Source organism: Aythya marila (genome assembly GCF_965140915.1).
Source record: "Aythya marila genome assembly, chromosome: 8".
Taxonomy (NCBI): domain Eukaryota; kingdom Metazoa; phylum Chordata; class Aves; order Anseriformes; family Anatidae; genus Aythya; species Aythya marila.
The window spans coordinates 28,849,226-28,862,473 of NC_139049.1; the positions used below are offsets into that span (position 1 = coordinate 28,849,226).

The following is a 13,248-nucleotide window of genomic DNA, read 5'->3' on the forward strand; positions in this document are numbered from 1 at the left end:
GCATCTCTGCTCCCTCCGACGGGCGGCCTGTAGGCAGGAGAGCCGGGCCCTTGCTGCCTGGGTGCTGTCAGCCCATTCATAGTGAGCTGATTTCCTAAAGGCCCACTTACTGAATGACGCAAGGTGCAAATTGTGACTCACTCTGCATAGGTTAAGTTTGTAAAAATCAACCTATATTCATCTTCTGAGCACCTACACAGCTGCATAATGTATTTATTCTCTCTAGGGTCCCATTAACCCTTTCAGAGGCCTAAAAGTGATCTGTAGCACAGCCCAGACAACCTGATGATACCAAGTAAATTTAATTTCTTCTCTTATATCAGCAGTGGACTGGTGAACAGGGCAGATTTGCTTCTCTCTGGCCTGGATTAGGTCACGGGATGGCCCAGCAGTCTGGTTTTGAGCATTTCCTCCTGCTCTAACAGGCCTCATAAAAAATATTTTGTTTGCTGTTGGTGTTTGCTGATCTGTGACACTGTGTTTTCCAGGTCTCCGCCAGAAGAACCAGGTACCCTTCGATCTCTGAGTCCTCTAATGATCTTGCAATGACACTGTAAGTAATCATTGTTTATTGCAAACAGCTTTTTAAGCAGAAGTTTGGTGCCAGTCCAGCACATTTTATTAGCTGAAACATTTCCTTGTATTTCCCACTTGTATTGCAACCTACTTTTTATGGTAGATTTAAGAGTATGGGAGCCGTTTTGCTGGGCCTGAAAGGCCTTTAAAGGACAGAACCACCTCTTCACCTTCCCCACCCATCTCCTTCCCCAGCATCCCTCCTTTCAAAGGGAGGACATCAGGAAGTTTGGAGATTCAGATGAGGTTCATAAACCTGTGTCAATAAGGAAGGTCTCCTACCCTGCTGGACATGGTGTGCAGCCGTTTGTTCCTGCATTTCAGCTCTCCTTCCTCTCAGGAAACCCAGACTTCAGGGGAAGGAAATCCCCAAATGACCCTTGTACATATCATTGCAAAAATGGTGGATGCTTAAAAAAAGGGTGTTTACCTTACATGCATGGCTTCATCTCTCCACCTATATTCCCCTACTGCGCATGTCACAAATAATGATGGCTATTACAGGAGAGCTATGTGGGATGCACCCTGCGAAGCGAAGCTTCTCTTTCTTTAACCCTTTGTCTGTAGTCCTAACTCAGAGGAATTTCCCTACCATAGTAACATGGCTGGACTAGAGGAGAGACTGTGCCTTCTCTTATTTCTGTGGGTAAACAACTACTGCAGAAAGCTTTTCTCCATTGTTGAATCAAACACTGAAATTAATTTACTTCCTCTCCGCTCACAAATACCCCATGTCAGCTTTCTGCAAGCCACGCTATGCTAACCTACTCGCAGAGAAGGTTAGGTAGGAAGGCTTCCTTTCCTACAGAAAGGAAGTAGCAAAATTGCATGTGAAATTATTTACAACAAATTAATGTGAAAAATGAACATTGGCCAGATCCTTGTCTGTGTCTTTACTCAGGGAACACGTATTATCCTGTGACATTCATGGCCAATCACTTCTAAACATAAAATGTGTGTTGCAGAACACAAGTAGGGAGCAGATTGGAACTGAGTATAAAGATATATGTGCTGTTTCTCAGCCCATAATAAAACTTATTGAATCCTGATGAATAATAGATGTATTTAAAGGAAATTATGATCCGCTCCTGTTTAATCCTTGAAAGAAAAAAAGCAAATTTGCTCATGAATTCTCTGTAATGGTTTATTCTTTAAGACAAAACAATGGGCACTTGATATGAAACACGCTGGAATCAATCAAAAGACCCACTTTTTATGCCCCAAATTTGTAGGCTGTCCAGAAGTCTGTTATGGCAGCTGCCACCTTTACTAACCCACCAGGGTTAAGGCCAGGTTCCTCTCGGGCTATAGCAGCAACGGCTCTGAAGTCTGGCTGAAACAGCCTGATATTCCCTGGGGATCGGGCACAGAGGTGGACCTGTAACACGCACTCACCTGTGCGTTACATCAGTGAGTCTAGTGTGTGCTGTTCCAGTTGGAGCTCTTGTAAATTAAACAGAGAAATAAGCTGCTCTTTCGCTTCGTGCCACTGCTGAAATATGATCCAAGGCTCAGGTAGATTCCAGCTGTGATCTCGCTCCTTGGTTATGAACATGCATTTATGTTCTCAGGACATTATAGCTCCTTCTACACAGGCAGAAATTGTAAAAACAAAATGAACAACGTTCTCTGTGTACAGTAGAGTTATTTAAAGTGCCTGAGGGTTTGAACATAAGCAGACACTGTTCACATACAATATAAGCAAGACTTCTGGGTTTTGGCATTTAAAATGACAATTAAAAATACAGCAGGCATGTTTCAGCAACTTTATGGGATGCCATAAACATCCAGAAAAGGATTCCAGACAAAAGTAAAGATTCACAGAACAGATTCTTTTCTTCTTTTTGTTTCCTACTTTGGGTTTTAGTGTGACGTGCTGTGACACACCACAAAACTAATGAAACAAAAGGAAAAAGCAGAAGGTGTTTTGCTCATTGGAGTTTATTGTAAGAGGGAGAATGCATCTTTGGGAGAGCCAAAGTTTATGATCTGTAGGGCTCTGTTCAGGTAGAGGTTTAGCTTCCTGCTCTTCTAAAAAGCTTGGGGAAAAAAAAAAAAAAAAAAAAAAAAGCCCCATAGAAGTCTGGAAGGTGGAACACACTTTCCATCTTCAACACAGAGATGGACACAATAGACTCAGAATCTCTGCCTGGCACAACTTTGCATGCCATGACACTGCCTGAATTTTCTTACATATATTTATCGCGGGAACAATGCCACTGCACACTCAGTCAGCTGCTCCCTCTGTAGCCTCCTGACTGTGCCACAGGACTACAGACCTTTGGAGTCTATCGTGTACCTTTAAGCAACGTCGTGTTTGCACACATATAAGGCACCTCCTGTTGTGAATGCTTTATAGGCATTAAGCTAAGGTGAGAAGAAGAACCTGAATCTCAGGTTAAGGATTTAATTACAAGGCTCTTCCTCAATAATTTTTTTCCTGCCTCTCGTAAACCTTTGACAGAAATAGTAGGGAGCTGAAGGTGGGTTCCTTGGCTTTGGTTTGGTTTTCCTTGATTTTGGTTCTTTGTACTTGAACACTCTTTTGGAAAAATGCTTTGAAACGTTGTTATGACTCTGAGTGAACTTTCCTCTAGGATGGTCAGTGCTTTCCTAGCCTTAGGAAGGGAGACAGGTTGCAGGTCAGCAATGCCTTTTGTCCTGTGCACGCACTGAAACCACGTAGCCATCAACTGAACCACCTCATGATGCTCAGCCAAAAGAAATTCCTCCCCAGCTTCCCTGGGTTTTGCTCAGTCCCACCTTGACACAGGAATCAATCATGTGGCTCCTCTGAAAAAAAAAAAAAAAAAAATATATATATATATATATATATATATATTTTTTTTTTTTTCTGAAAATAGTATGTCTGATAGATTTTTTTGTGTGTTCACAAGGAATTTACCTTCTTCATACATGCAGGGGCCAAGGAAGAGTTTGTCTCTTCTTTCTTGTCACTGGGCACCCAGCACTGGGATTGTTTTTCAGGAGTTGGGGCTACGTGTAAGTTGCGTTCCTGACAGCCCAGAGGTAAGCAACACCCACATTAGTGAGCCAGAGTCCTGGCCAGGGCAGGAAGAAGTAAGGAAACTGCCCGCTCTCTGCACACAAATCAATCCGCTGTGGCTGGGAAAGAGGCATCTGTCAGAAAAGAGGGAGATACAGGGTATCTTATGGTTACATTTGTATCCTGTGGCTGTGCATTTGCTTTGTTTTAGTTTTCCTTTCTCCTCCCCCTTAACCTCAATTCAGGACTGCGTACGTAGGAGCTGTTTTCTCCCCTTTGCCTGTATTTATTTCCTTGAGCTAGGCGACAGTTTCACAATCTGAAGAATTCAGCGGCAATCCCATTTTCCATCTCCACCTTGCTAGTTGTAACCTCCAGTTCCTGACCCTGCCCCAGTTGCAATGCCATGCTGTGAACCAAAGTTCAAAGGGCCTTGTTTTTTTCCAGCCAGTTTATTTTTCATTTTGCATTCCTTCCCTTCCCCTTGGTTTCCTTCTCCGTTGGCCCCACCAGCAGTTCTGCCCCAGCTGGGGCATCAGGTGCATCCCCCAGGGCTTCTCCTGAAGTCTTTGCCTCCTGGAAACATGACCTTGGGCTGGTTCTCACCCCTCACACAGATGCTCAGCACAGAGTTAAGTTCATGTCCATTTAAGAGCTATTTTAGGGGCCATGAAATAGGGAGTAATTTTAACACATGCTCTGTGTAGGATAAATTTGATGTTGATTGTAGTGAAACTGCTTTGGTGGATAGTCTTTCTAGCTATGAGTGATCGTATGTGCTTACTCGTTTTCAATAGCAGCTATGTGACTTTTTCATTTCTACAATCAACCTGAAACTTTCTTGATAAAGTAAGGTTCATAATTGCTGCTGACACACAAATCATGATGGGAAAAGGAGTTGCAGCGTGTCTCCAGAATGCTGTCTTGAACCCCTATACCTTGCTTAACATTGCAGATACCTGCTGCTGTGATGGAGAAGTGGAACTGACCTGAATGTGGGGCAGATTTGAATAAACCCTTTCACCTGTCCAGCAGTGCAGAATTGTTCTTTGCCTTTTGTTTGCTCTGGCTGTGCTCAGGCTAATCACAACCAACAAAACTTCAGCTGTTTGGGCAAGTGTATCACAAGCCAGTGCACCTCAGCCTTAGGAAATTTATCTTGCTGTTCAAGACAATTCCTCAAACTCCTTGACATTTACTCCTATGGGTATTTGTAGACTGTTATGTCTGCCCTTACTTGTTGTTTAACCTAGCAATAAGCATTTAGCTCTGTCCTCATAAATCATTTCCCTTCAGCTCTCTGGCTAGAATGACTGCGTGTGCTCCTAACTATGAAAAACCCAGGCTAAGCCCACCCTTTAAATGTCTGCTCCCCGCTGGGCTTGATTGGTGGCACAAAATCAATGTTCAAGCCATGATTTCATTCCTGGCTCACTGCACGATCCTCTGCTGATTACACTGACCTAAAGATCCATATCTGCAGTACACCAGATTTCTTTCCTGTGTCCTCCTGCATCCTCTTAAGACTTGTTCCGCTTCTTCTTCCAACCTTAAAACTACCAGTTTAGGGTCTCTCTACTTTTTTTTTTTTTTTTTTTTTTAATTTTGGTAGTGGTCACAACCACAGACATGAGAAGGCCCAGAGAGATCTCTCACCTAACATGCAACATCATCCCTTCAGTACAGGGTATCCTACCATCCTGTGTGAAGTAGAGCGTTCTCTTTCTGGCTGCTAAAAGTTTGGAAATTGCAAAATTATCTTGCAGGCAAGAGGCGGGATGTGACAGAAGATATTTCCCTTCCTAAAAGCTCAGAAAATTTAGATAAGCCTCAAGCCCGTTCTCTCTTTCTTTCCTACTCGCACATTCATTTTAACTTCCCCATTCTCACCACATTTGTTGCTGTGTTAAATGTGGCTGATTGAATGTGGCAGGGCGTTTTCCTTCAGGACCCTTCTGTCTCCAAGGTGGAAGAATTGCCCATTTGACTCCTAGCAGAAGAAGAGTTTGGTTCTAAGTTTGGGATGACTGGTCCAAAAGCTACTTCTGTTTCACCCCTGAGCTACAGACCTGCTCTTTAAAACTCTGAACATTTATTTTGATTTTTCTGAAGGCAGAATTGTCTTCAGACATGAGCAAGAGAGTCCTATGTAAGCATTAATTAAGTTAAATTGTGTCTGGGGAGTTTAGTCTTGTTTAATGGCTTTGTTCAGTTATTCTACCTGTTCATTATCTTTACATAAACATTAAAATCCTACAATCATTACATTTTCTCCTCTAAAATAAAGGAGATTCTTATAACAAACTTAACTCTGCATGCTTTCTTTGTTTCCATGTGAGTACACACATGCACATTTTATTTTATCGAATAACTGCTTTAGTCATATTTTTCCCCTCTCTTTGCATCTCTTCAGACACGGGGCAAGCACAGAAGAGGAACTCCACGTGTAACCGAAAAAAAAAAAAAAGAGAAAAGAAAAATTGTGTTCATCCCTCAGATCTTCATAATCATGGAAGTATTGTATGCCTGTTGAAGCTGTTGCGGAAAAAGCTACTGATGTTCAGCAAATTGTATTAGAGTTTTCAAAACCATGGCATCATTTTCTGAAATGTGACTTTCTAGGAGCCACAATGAGAAAGAAGAAGAAATGCAATAATCCACTTGGGAGTGAGAGTCTTTCATTTTGGCCTTAGTAGTTTAATAACACTTTTAGCTATGTAAACACTTGTTCACCAGGAGAGGTTAGTCATTGTCATGCTTTCTTATACTCTGATACCTGCTTTCATATTGTATTTTTCTGGGCATTTCTCGCCAAGTCCATGAAGTCTGACCTCTTACTCGCTTCTCATATCCGTTTATTATGTATCAGTTATGCTGTAATGATGACCTTTATAGAAACTCTTCAAGGTACATGCATTAAGTACTGGGGCAGCCCTGGCACATGCTGCACATTCATCAGACTAAATCAGAACCAGAGCTGAAATCCTTTCCAAAAGCAAGGTTGAACATTTAAAATGAACCAGAGGAGGTCTCATTGGAAATGTCCTTGTTATCACTGCCCTTTGTTATTTAAAAATCATACAGACTGAAATAGGCTGTCTGATAGGAACAGGTTCTGCACCAGCATCACCTGAATGAATATGGAATCCGTGCAGTGTAACAAAAGACCAGGATTTGCAAAAATGCACTGTAATCCCTCTGACCTCCTCAATGAGGTGTGAGCATATTATAGGAAGAGATGTTGTGGGACCAAGCTAATAACCTTTTATTACCTTTGTATTGGCTTTGTGAACCTGTTCCAGCTTTCTTTGCCATGAAAGCAAGGGAATCCCTGGTTTAATGTTGATCCCATGAATTGCTAAATGGCCTCATGCCCACTGACTCAGGGAAGCATATATAAACGGGGTAAGCAACAGCTAATTACCTTCCATAAAACATCTCTCCTCTTGAATCTGCTTCTGGATGAGCCATTTTGTTCCAGAACTGAATGAATGTCTCTTGAATTACGTTTAATCCAGCCTCTGCTGAAGGTAGTGAGAGTTAATATTCTGATTTTCCTGGGAAAGGATTTGGACCCTGACTACAGCAAGTTAACTTCTCAGAGCAGACCGGCGTGTGGTGCCTAATGGCACGGCCCAAGCAGGAATTCTGCAGGAGCCACGGGCTGGTGGCAATTCTCTCAATCCCACTCAGGAGAAGACATTTGGCAGACCGAGCGGAGTGGGCTGATCCATCCCTTCTAACAAGCAGAAGCACAACGTTTCTGTGGTTCGCCCTGCAAACACCTTCCCCTTCAGAGGCTCTGCGTTCAGAGCACCAATGGTTGAGGGAAGTGTAGGAAGGTTTCTGTCTACTTCCCAAACCATTTCTAAGAAGAAAAAAAATAGAATTCAGCTGACTGGAACATAAAATAGAATTCATTTAAAATGCTGTGACATTTTTAAAAGTGAGGATTCATTTAGAAAACTTCAATTTTTTAACCATGTTTACGCTGGGAGCTGTGGACACAAAATGATCACTACTTCTTACCCAGCTGAAAAGGGAGCCATGTACCTCTGAATGTCAAACATGGCTTTAATCTGCTTCGCAGCTTATTTGTTTTGGTTTTCTCTGTTTCATTTCCCTTTGCTGTGTTAAGCTCTGACCCTGAAAGGTGAGGAAGTGAAGGAAATGGAAGAGTGAAATTTGGGGAGTCTGACACTAAGAAACCAGGAGAACCACAAGGCAGTCTGTCTGGTTGTGAGATTGAAATGTAAGTGGACTCCTCAAATTAATTACTTTGGAACCCACTTACTTGGGTATATGGACTCCCTTAAGCATAAGTCTTATATTATGTCACTGAGATGGCATTTGGGCTTGATTTACGTTGGCACAAAACTAGCTATAAACTGCACATGTGTGCCCATAGTAGCCCCTTTTCAAACAGAATCTGTTTATAGAAACAGGAAGCATGGCTGCAGCAGGACTACGCTGAGCCTCTGCTGTGTCAACAGTGTCACAACTGCAGGTATCCAGGATCTGCATTCATTTTCCACGTTTTTACACTCAGCCAGTAACTTGGGACACCATTACCAGAGATTAACGGTGGGTTGATGGAGCCAAAATGACTTATTAGGTGAAATGTACTCTGCTGAAGATGTGTATCTGAACAAGAGCTCCCTTAATCTTTCTCTTTCATACTCTATCTAGTCTGTGGCTAGTATTTCATGGTGATAATCTCTCTCAGTTTTTTCTCCCTTGGAGAATGAGGCCACACTGTATTAATTATATCTGATTCTGTAGTCATGCAATTTATCTTTTAAAGTATGCTCCTTCCTGACTGAATAAATATGAAGCCTTCAGGACATGTTCAGGGAAGTCTGAACTCCTCACTGTTCCTAACAGTCCACTAAAAACAGTTCAATACATACAGGCAACGTTCAAGATTTCTTTTAAGAGGTAGATAGACAGACGTAAATGAAGATCAAAAACTATAGGGCATTTTTGGTGACCAAGAAAACTGTATTTTTTTGTTCCTTGGAGGCACTGATTTGCATATTGAGTCTTCAAATTGTGTGAGTTGTGAGGTGCTGTAAACAGGCACAAATAACTTTCTCTGTGATACTTCATCCACTTGGATCTCTCTGCCTGAAGTGAAACAAGGTTTTTATGCTTCAGGAATGCAGCACCCCTGAGCATCCCAGTGACGTTGACCAAACCCTTCCTGGAGAGGGAGACGTGAAGGTGAAGCCATGAGGGCCCTGTCTCTTCTGGCTTCACCTAAAAGCAGACTACATGGACGGCACACTGCAGGAGTTCCCTTTCGTAACATCCCTTTCTTCAGTCTGTAAGGAAGTCTGTAATGGAGACAGTGTTGTTGTGTGCACCAAACGGTCCTCTCTAAGTTTCTAAGAAGACCTGATGATGCAGAAAGATGTATAGATATATATATTTTTTTCATACTGTATATATTTCCCTCTTTTTTTTTCCTTCAGTTGGGAGAATCCTTATGTTGGTATTTAAACAGTCCAGGAGATATTTTTAAGGGAACGTCTCATCCTGGCAGTTGGAAGAAAAAAGATTTTCATGTTGTCTCGGAGAAGCTGAGAGGAAATGCACGTGAATCCTAAAGCCCACCTTCTAATAAGAAACTCTGTTTGTCAATGAAGATTACCTTGACATAGGAACCGCTACCAAAGTCTTTTAATGAGAAATGTTCTACCTCATGCATCGAAAACCAGGAATAACTGTGTTGCAGTTCTTGATCGGTGGCTATAGGTAGTCTCAGAGACAGCTTGAGTAGGCTATAGTAGGATGATTATATTACTCACTGAAGACTTCCACTCCCTTCTGAGATGGTGTGGGAACGTATTTCCCTCAGGGTCATCTATTTCCTATGGCACATTACTTAGGACTCCTTGCTTATTGACTGGTGGCAAGTCTGATAAATTTGTGAAAACATCTGTAGCCTACAGCATGAAAATCAGAGCCAAAGCACCTGCATGGAGTGTTTCTTTGCATGGATTTGTTCACGTCTGACTGCTGAACGTTGCCCTCGATGTCCTGGCGTGGTCACTGTTGTTAGGATCACTGGTGCTGAAGACAGTAGCCGTGATGCTGTGTTGGGTTGGGATATCTTTTTTTTATCACTTTTGTTGGAAAACTGCTCGCAGGTAAATGCTTAGTGTGAGTTATATAGAGCAATGTCCACACAGACACATGGCCTTCAGATGAAAAAAGATCTATTTTTCAGAAAATAAAACATTTATTTCCAACAGGTAAGAAGCACGGTTTGCAGAGTTCTGCAGCATGTGCCAACTTCCGCCATTAGGACAATGTTTGAGAGAAATTTTTCCCTTCAGAGTCTCTTGAGGCCAGAGCTTGTGTCTGTTGCTGCTCCCTGGGCCTTTCTCACTGAGACCCACTGACTCCAAAGGACTTACACTGGAAAAGTTTACTGGGATGAATAAGGGTTGCTGGCTCTAGTGTTCGCTTTGTGTTGTCTGTAAGGAACATGAAAGCTGGGAGGTCCCCAGAGGAGCATCTCAAAAGGCTGCTGGAAACCAAATGACTTATTTTTGTACCTTAAACTTTCATCTGAAGTACAACTCATGATGCATATCATCCATATGTATTTGTGCGGTGAGAGCATGGTTTTAACCCCGAGCTTTATTAAAACCCCTAAGAAATTCTCATATTTTACAACCTTTATGCATAACAACTTTATTTTTTTTCCCTGTGTCCTTGACATGAATTTACATGACAAATGTAGAGCGGTCAGAACAGGATATGAAAAAGGAACCTCTGGAGCAAGCACGGGTAGGACACAGCTGTAACAGCCCTCGGAAGCACACGCTGTGCGCTGACGTTTCTCGGTAAGGGGACGGCATTTTGCTCCTTTTGCCCAATCCTAGCCAGGGATCACGGCCCAAGCAGATGTGTTGCAATCTGCAGAGGAAGCCATCAGTTGTGGTGTCTCTTGATGGCTTCTCCTGAAGATTTGGGGTTACGCCAGCTGCTGCTCCAACCTCCAGCCTTTGTCTGTGGTTCCAGCCCGGATCTGGAACACCCTGTTTCCTCCCAGCCGTGCCGTGTCCACGTTTTGGTGTTTGTGAAGCAGAGACTGGATGTGAACCGGGTTGTGTACAACTGCACCTTGCCTCTGTCTGTACAAGGATTACCCAGAGGAATAAAAGCATTTCTACTCCTTTTGCATGTAAAGGGTCGAAGCTAAGGAGATTAGAAAGCTAAAAAATGAGTTTTGTCAGCTGTGCCGGCCAGAGGGATGTGCAGGTCACTCTGGAAGGCTGCCCCAGAGCCTCTCAGGCTGCACTTAGCTCCAGCCTCAGGTCCTGTGTAACCTCCTCCTTTCCCCCTGCCCTCCCCCAGACCCTTCAATCTCCCTTATCTCGGATACCCCTCATCTGACCCCTTCGTCCCAGGTTTCGGAGCGTCTCCTCCAGAAGCTGGACAAATCAACAGATCTGTCAGGAGACGCAGGAAGGCAACCGGGGGTTATCTGCGTGTGCGGGTTATCTCGGGGCTCGCTCTCAAGAAACAGTATCTGTGAGGGTACAAGTTATCCCGGGCTGGAGGCAAGTAGAGGCTGGGCCGCTCAGATCATCGGGGCCAGCTGTCTTGTGGATACGGGTGAAAGATGAGAAGGCTGAAAATAGTGCTAGGGTCGTCCCGGAGCCAGAGAGGGGTGCCTGTGATTGAGAAACCTGGAAGGAAAGTTATTTTCTTCTCGTGTATTTGGGGACTTCGAAATAGCTTCCTGGGCAAGGAAGGGCTTCCTGGAATTCTTCTCAGTGGTTTTATACCCAGAAGGGAATTATTTGATGCTGGTTTCAATATAAATGTGGGATTGGGCTTTGCAGTGAGACAGCCCTGTGACAACCCCCTCCAAAATATAATCAGTAAAGTTTTCCCTTGATGCAAACTCTGTCTGCTTCCAAGTTGGACTCCTGCTTGCTCACTCCTTGTCTGGCTTCAACAAAACTTCACAACATTTAGTCTAGCTTTTCCTTGCAGTGCTGAGTCACTCTCTGATTTGAGTGAGAACTAAAATGTTTGTTACTCTAAGTTTTGCGAGCCTCTGTCTGAAATCCAAGCGAAAAAACCTGCAGTGTCAGTTTGCTCAAACAGAAGTTTTTAGAAGAGTTGTTATGCCAAATACTTCTGTGTATAACACTGGGATAAATTTTGTTTTCGCTGTCACTTCTGGGCTCTTTAACTATACCATGGGAATCTGAACTGTGGCAAGATCAGTCACTTAAGAAGCATGACCAAAGTAAAACTGAGGTTTTATTGGTTTTAAATAGATTTTTCAATGTAAGAGATGACTTCAGAAAAGACAACAAACACATCATTCAGTCTGCTAAGTTTTCTCCCTGTCCCATAACAGACTGTAGGGTTTTTATGTCTGGGCTCTTTTTGGGTGTTGTATAATGCAGTGTTTGGGGTGTGTAGCAAATGCTGGTCTTTATAGCTCCTTAGAGGCTTGACATTTATCTCTTCTGAGTTAGAGTAGTTCCTTATTTCTGTCGCAGTTCATCCTGGTCAGTGAGGAAGCACGTAAAAGTGGTTGTAGCAGATCTGTGCCCACTGCAAGCACATTGCAGTGCAGATGGGGAGCGCAGCTTTCTCTGAGCACACGATGCTCATTTCAAGCAGGCACAGCTTCCATCCACTAAAACCCCAAAGGCACACACAGCCACGAGAGAGCCGACTCTGGGAGATGTGCTGGGGAGCTCTGAACGTCAGACAGCAGTCAGAGACTGGAAAAAAGCTGGGCAACGTCAGTGCTAGCAGGGCTGTAGCTCTACGGGCAGAGCAGAAAGCAGGGCTCTGGTGCATACGCAGTGACTGGTGGGGTATGCATGCACCACAAAGATTTTGCAGGGTATTGGGGATTGCGCAGATATAACCAAGGCCATAATTTTCAGGACCATACTCATGCACACAGAGGAAAATGTAGTTTGCAGAATTCTTTACTGGTGATGAAATGTGAGCCAGAAAGAACTGTTGGGTTTTCTGATGTCAGCGTGAGCTGGCAGAGTTGGCAATCAGAGAAATTATCCTTCAATTATAGGCTAAACGAGTTTAAAAGAAGTCACCGAGACATGGTTGGTGTGGAGCCCCATATTGCTATTTCTCTATCTGCCTCTCAGAAAAAAAAGAAAGACGTGCTAAAGAGTCCATAAGCTGCTCCTTCTCCTTCTCCCTCCTCAGCTGAAGAATTAGCCTCTTTGTCATACGTGACAGCTGTACAAGTAACAGGAACAAAACATGTAGGTGTTGGGAATAAAGTCATTAAACAACGTGCTATTTGTTAAGCACATCAAGTTCTGGACAGATTCGTACTATAGCTTCTCTGTTTCATGTGCTCAGGTGATAAAGAATATTGAAGAATTTCCAGCAGTAAAAATCGAATTTCTTGCCTTGAATCAAACTGTGATTCAGAATGTGAATGTCACTGAGATACGGGCTGCAGTGAGAATATACGACCGCTGTTTCCATTTACCCTGTAATTAGAGGGGCTTTTTGTTGTTGATGCATGAGCTCAGATAACCTCTGCAGGACTAAGAGGAATAACAAGAATTAAAGTCCACTTCCATCAGAGAAGGCAGTAGTTGATAAGCAATTAGTTGAAAAATGTTACGTTCAGTGGTTCATTGGAAGGG

The 13,248-nt window shown here is 43.1% G+C and overlaps 1 long non-coding RNA gene across 1 annotated transcript in view; it reads left to right on the forward strand.

The window, feature by feature from the left end:
* The window catches only part of LOC309880766, a 47,587-nt gene extending 41,311 nt beyond the window's left edge, over positions 1–6,276 (forward strand). Inside the window, exons 2-3 of the long non-coding RNA XR_014318027.1 lie at positions 489–553; positions 5,997–6,276. This is a non-coding gene — a long non-coding RNA (uncharacterized lncRNA). The remainder of the gene's footprint in view (positions 1–488; positions 554–5,996) is intronic.
* Positions 6,277–13,248: the final 6,972 nt, after the last annotated feature.